The 5,861-nt window shown below is 36.5% G+C and overlaps 1 pseudogene; it reads left to right on the top strand.

Annotated features, from left to right (window-relative positions):
• The first annotated feature begins 1,618 nt into the window (after positions 1 to 1,618).
• LOC118608351 lies at positions 1,619 to 1,737 on the top strand (annotated as a pseudogene).
• Positions 1,738 to 5,861: the final 4,124 nt, after the last annotated feature.

The following is a 5,861-nucleotide window of genomic DNA, read 5'->3' as shown; positions in this document are numbered from 1 at the left end:
AATGATATTAATAACCATTGGTGTTTACTATGTACTGAGCTTTAAGCAAGGTTAATTACACATTTTATCTCAATTAAATTTCGCAACAAACCTATGAGGTAAGTATCCTTATGTTTAGATGGGGGGAAATCGGTGCTTAATGAGGTTAAGAGAAATTGATCAAGGTCTCATTTAGAGGTATATTGAAGTATCAGTAGTCTCTCTTGATGTCAAGCTGCTATTCCTGCTGGTTGCTTTCAGCCATACCTCTAAAAAGTTGCCAGTGGCTCTCAGTAGCTGAGCTTTGTGATAATCCAGCTCCCAGTCTTATGGGCCCTTCGGTAGTGATGTAACATAACTACAGGGTTTCCAATTCACCCTTAGTGACAGAAACAGTTAAGTAATAAGTAAAAGACCTTTACTTCTGCTTCAAGGAAACCATTCTATAAAACACCAATTAGCTTACCCATTCTAATTGCCTATCTTTGATTTAAGCAAAATTTAGGAATTAAAATTGGTGTGAGATGAGGTCAGAAAGGCCCACTGAGGCTCAATTCAATGAATTGGAAGAGATTGAAAATCTACCCATCACCCAGAAAGGCTGCTACAAAATAATCCACAGATAGAGCAATCTTAGGCCAAGCTAAAGAAGTCCGTTACTAAGAATGGTGTGGCAGGTTTTCTATGGAAAACTTTGTTTCTCTCTAGTAATGCTCTATACAGTGTGACCAATGACTGCATGAGGCTGTGGCCCTGTCTCTCTGATTTTAGTGTCCTGGGTCTGTTCACGTTGTCCTTTTTTTCATGGCTAATTTTCTCTGTGGGGTTAGTATTTTTCTATACAACGTGACACTGGGAGTAACATTTTTAGCTGTGTTTGCCAGGAAAATTCCCTTCTTGGAATCCAAAGCGAAATCAACACCACACTTTGCAGAGATATAGATGGTAGGATTCTTGCAGGGAAATGTCACCCCAATTGTCCCGGGAAGCAGGAGCCCTGCTGTTGCTGCTTAACCATTTCTTGCCCATTACTGTTGCAGGTTGGCTCCTTTCACATAAATTACCTCAGGAGATCTTTCAGACGGGTCTGCCCTTGCAAGAGCATATATTATGATAGGCTATCACCTGTTTATGTTGTACTTGTCTCTCTAAGACTCTTGCTTATTTTTAGCATTTGGTTGGAATTTCCACTGTAGGATTACCATGAAACACACACACACACACACACACACACACACACACACACACACAGTTTCAGAGTTGCTCTGAATTAAACTTTTTGAACATTTAGACTTAACTATCCCCAAACTCCACCTGGTTCACAAGTGAGCTTGCCTCCGAAGTCCCACAGTATCAAAATGCTTTGAGTCTTAGATTCTCTTCCCTCGTCCTTTTCCCCTCTGTACCCTCTCTTTCCAAAGTTACCAGGCTACACTAAATTTCATGCTTTGCTGTATTGCATGCTTCCTGAGCAGTCTAGCTCCCAAGAAGAGAAAGAAGTTTGGGCTGTATAAACACACGTTTTCTTAATATAATGTAAATATATAAAATATATAATATAAATGGAATCATACAATATTTGTCCTGTTGTGTCTGGCTTATTTCACTTAACATAATATCTTCAAGATTTACCCATATTGTCTATGGCCATGCCACCCTAAACAAGCCCGATCCCGTCTGATCACGGAAACTAAGCAGAGTTGGGCCTGGGTAGTACTTGGATGAGAGACCACCTAGGAAGACCAGGTGCTGTAGGTGTAAAAAATAAAAAAAATTGAAAATAAGAGATTGTAAGCTGACAAGATCCTTGAAATCTGTGAGGTCAACCAAGGGTTACCTTGCCTAAAAAAAAAAAAAAAGAAAAAAAAAGAAAAAAAAAAGATTTACCCATATTGTAGCATATATTAAAATAATATTCCTTTTTAAAGTGCCACTGTATGGATAACCTACATTTTGTTTATCCCCCTCTTTTGGCTACTGTGAATAGGAATTTTATAAACTTTCATGCACAAATTTTTGCTCAAAAACCTGTTTTAACTTCTTTTGTATATATAGATAGGAGTACAAATTGTTGCATCACATGGCAACTCTATGTTTAACATTTTGTTGAATCATTGAAATGTTCTCCACAGTGGTTTCAGTATTTTACATTCCCACCAGCAATATACAAGGGTTCCAATTTCTCCACAGCCTTGCTAACACTTTTCTATTTAAAAAAATTTTTTTAAAGGAACTTATGTGATGCTCTCATAGTAAAAAATAATAATAATAATTATGACCATCCTAGTGGGTGTGAAGTGGTATCTCCTGTATTTTTGATTTGTATTTCTTTGATGGAGGAGTGAGTGAGGATCATAGAAAAGACAGGTATATTTTTGTTTTCTCTTCACATACGATATACCAGGAATAGGAAAAACCGTTTCTCTCAAAAAAGATCTATGAGATAGGTACTATTATTACTTTTGTAAATGAGGAAAATGGGATTCAGAGAGCTAAAATGATTTATCCAAGGTCACACAAATATGTGGTGAAGTCATATAACCTGTGCAGTTTGACCTTGGAGTCTGTACTCTTAACCACAATACCACAATGACGCTCTGAAACTAAACTAAAAGGTCCCAAAGAGCAGACACGATATCTAATGCATCTTCTATGCTTGCTCTGCCTCTCTCACAAACTAGACAATATTAAACTTTACACATAGGAAGAACCCTAGAAATATCTATTAACCAATCATGGAAATATTGAAAAACCTTCTTGAAGAGCTCAGAAATATTAAAGCAGAAACTGTATGAGTAAAAGAATCATAAGTAGAAAGGGTTTTATTAATACTGCTTTCTGCAGCTGTTCTGATCTGAGCACTTCTTATCTGTTTTCACCCTGGAAGCTGTTTTCTTTTCTTCAGTATCTACATTCTTCTGTGTACTGTGTACATAAGAGAGGAATTTTAAAACTCCTCTTGTGGGAAGACATTCTTCCTGCTTAAAGTTCAAACTTCAGACTAATCTTGCATTATGCACAAGCACGTATGATAGGAAAAAGAATTACAAGAAGTATTTACAACCTCTACTCCTCACACATCCACTAAAGAGAATTCTGTCCTTGCACACTCTGTTCCTGGACTTTGTTCCAAAGATTAGGATAATGGTTAAGAGAGAGAAATGAAACAAGCCAGGATTTGTTTGATTTACACTGGAAAGGTTAGACATTACTAAAAGTAGAAAAAATTAACTTAGGCTAGATAGGAGTGTTTTAGGTAATTTTGAGAGAGATAGAAAGAGATTGGAGTATCTGCTATGCCATAAGAAGTCGGAATGTTGAGAAGTAAATGCATGAAATTATTTTTTAAAAAGATAGTTTGTTGTGCATTGTAAAAGGCATATTAAGAGAAAAAAATGTATTTTTTTTTTACATTTCTTTTTGGATTTTAGACAAATATTTATTTGGATATTGACACCATGCTGAGACTGCCATGAGGTAAATTGATTTTATATAGGTTACATTTGGAAGATAACCTCTAATTTTAACAAGGGCATAGGATTCTAAATTGGTACAGCCACTTTGGGGTATAATCTGACATTTTTAGTAAAATTTAAAATGTTAATAAGCTATAACACACAAATTCCATTTCTTCCCTGGAAAAAAACACATATGTGTATTAGGAAACATATACAAGAATATTTTCTACGACAATGCAAAAATTTGAAAATAGCTTTTCTGATGTCAGCATCATGATAGAGACGACTCCTTAAATTTATAACAAATTGGACAAATATAATTTAACTATAATTCAACAAAGTTTCCCCTGCTCAACACGCAAACATACCTGACAGATCCATGCATCAGTACACCTGAATGTGGGCCTATTGGAATGCATAGGGGAGGTAGAATGGGGAAAGGACAAAGACAGTATCCACAGACACAGTTTGATGTTGCTACGACCCCAGTCAACATGGTAGCAATGGAAGGGTCAGGTGCAACCCCCACACTACAGTCCAGTGAAGGGTAACAGGAGCAGAAACAGCCTTGGTGCCCAAGAAACTGGTTCCCATCGTTGTGGCAGAACCCAGCAGAGGCACCAGAGATGCCTCTAACAACACAGTGGTGCCTACAGCCATTACTAACAAAGAGGCACTGCTGCTAGTTTGCAAACCCAGCTCTTCTCCACCCACCACACCACCCTACATCACGGTGGTGGTGCCCCAAGGCTGAGGCAACCCAGGCACAGTGGGGACACTCAGCACCCTGGTCACCTAGGAGTCAATTTCCATGACAATCATGACACCCCTCCACCATGACCACAGAAGCACAAGCAGCGCAGGTAAGAGAAAACAAAAAATTGTGCTATAGCACCATCTACTGGAAAATAAAAGAAAGACCTGCTTAATTGTTAAGATCAAAACAGTACCTAAAAAAAAAAAAAGCCCAGTAGTTCAAATGCTGTGGCAGAGGAATAATACATCAAGTAATATGAACCAAAATAACATGGCAACACAAAAAGATAATTACAAGTCTCCAGAAACCAAACTCCAAGTAATGGGAGCTTGTGAGTTAAATGACAGCGCATTCAAGAGAGCAGTTATGAGGAAACGTGACAAGATACAAGAAAACTCAGAAAGGCAGTTCAATGAACTCAGAAATAAGATTAAAGAACAAAAGGAGTACTTTTCCAAAGAGATTGAAACTATAAAAAAGAACCAAACAGAAATTCTGGAGCTGAAGAACTCAATAAACGAAGTGATGAATGCATTAAAAAGTGTTGGAAATAGAGTAGAACATATAGAAGAGAGAATTAGCAAACTTGAAGACAGAAATATAGAAATGATTCAGGTGGAAGAAGAGAGAGAGAACTGACATTTTTTTTTTTAAAAAATGAAAGAACTCTGTAAGATCTGACTTAATTAGAAAGAACGACATAAGAATAATAGATATCCCACAAGGAGAAGAGAGGGAGAAGGGAACAGAGAGTTTATTGAAAGACATAACTGATGAGAACTTCCCAAATCTAGGGAAGACACTGGTCTTTCAGGCTCAAGAAGCTAACAGAACACCTAATTATTTCAAAGCCAAAAGTCTTTTACCAAGACATATTATATTAAAACCATCTTAAGTTAATTATAAAGAAAGAATTCTTAAGGCATCCAGGGGAAAAAGACAGTAACCTACAAAATAAACCCCATCAGATTATCATAAGTTTTCTTAGTAGAAACTCTGAAGTCCAGAAGAGAGTGGAGAATCACATATTCGAAATATTGAAAGAGAGAAAACACCAAACAAGAATAATACATACAGCAAAGTTATCCTAGATATAAAGGAGAAATAAACACTCCCAAACAAACAAAAGCTAGAGGAATTTACCTGCACAAGCTTTGCATTATAAGAAATGTTGAAAAGAGCTCTTCTACCTGAAACAAAAAGACAAAAGTATACAAAACTCTGAGTAAGGTGACAAAAAGACAGACGGAAGCAAGAAAATATAACTCTATTTCAGAATAGGGTCACAAACAATTATTACCTGAAGCCTAAAGGGAAAAAAGCATTAAAATAACTATAGCTACTGGGTGTGGTAATAAATGCATGACATAAAAAAAATAACCTGTGACAACCAACATAAAAGGGGAGGAGGAAAAGAACTGACATTCATAAGCAAATGAAGATAATATGCTATTAGAAGGAAAAGGACAATTTTATCTATCAGACATCTTATCAAACCTCATGGTAACCATGAAAGAAAAATCCATAACTGAGACAGAAACCATAAAAAAGGAAATGGAGGAAAACATAATAAAACTAATGAACTCAAATAACAGACAGAAGCACAAGGGAAAAGAAACAATGAAAATATGGACCAGAAAACAAAAGATAAAATGGCTGAAGTAACA

This window comes from Rousettus aegyptiacus, unplaced genomic scaffold (genome assembly GCF_014176215.1).
Source record: "Rousettus aegyptiacus isolate mRouAeg1 unplaced genomic scaffold, mRouAeg1.p scaffold_m13_p_9, whole genome shotgun sequence".
NCBI classification, from domain to species: Eukaryota; Metazoa; Chordata; class Mammalia; order Chiroptera; family Pteropodidae; genus Rousettus; species Rousettus aegyptiacus.
Note: the sequence above shows the minus strand (reverse complement) of the source record. Positions and strands in the feature narration are given on the sequence as shown.